The sequence below is a fragment of the Egretta garzetta genome, unplaced genomic scaffold (genome assembly GCF_000687185.1).
Source record: "Egretta garzetta isolate BGI_Z169 unplaced genomic scaffold, ASM68718v1 scaffold7, whole genome shotgun sequence".
In the NCBI taxonomy this organism is placed as follows: domain Eukaryota; kingdom Metazoa; phylum Chordata; class Aves; order Pelecaniformes; family Ardeidae; genus Egretta; species Egretta garzetta.
The window spans coordinates 3,546,778-3,547,120 of record NW_009260350.1 but is presented as its reverse complement, the minus strand read 5'-3'; the positions used below and the strand labels follow the sequence as shown (position 1 = coordinate 3,547,120).

At 68.8% G+C, this 343-nt stretch overlaps 1 protein-coding gene across 1 annotated transcript in view; it reads left to right on the top strand.

The window, feature by feature from the left end:
• LIF (LIF interleukin 6 family cytokine) overlaps window positions 1–343 on the top strand; it is a 13,146-nt gene that overhangs the window by 11,998 nt on the left and 805 nt on the right. The window lies entirely within an intron of this gene.

Genomic DNA, 343 nt, shown 5'->3' with positions numbered 1-343 from the left:
TGAAGGCAGGTTTCCTTGCGGGTGCCCCCGCTGAGTCAGCCGGGGCCGGGGTGGGGCCTCGCTCCTGCAGCGCCTGGCCGAGGATAACGGAGGCGAAAGCGCTTTGCATATTTGATTAAACCCAACAGGTCGTCACCGGGCCGGTTGCGAAATGTGGGAATGCTGCGGGGCACCCCGCCGGGAAGGGAGGCGGGAGAACGCCTGCCGGGGGGCAGGTGAGGGGGACGGGAGTGGGATGGGAGCCTCGGCACAGCCGGGACAGCAAAGCACGGAGTCTGGGGGGCCACTGGCCGAACCAGACCCCCACCCGAGAGGGATGGGTCCCCTGCTCTGGCTGGACGCC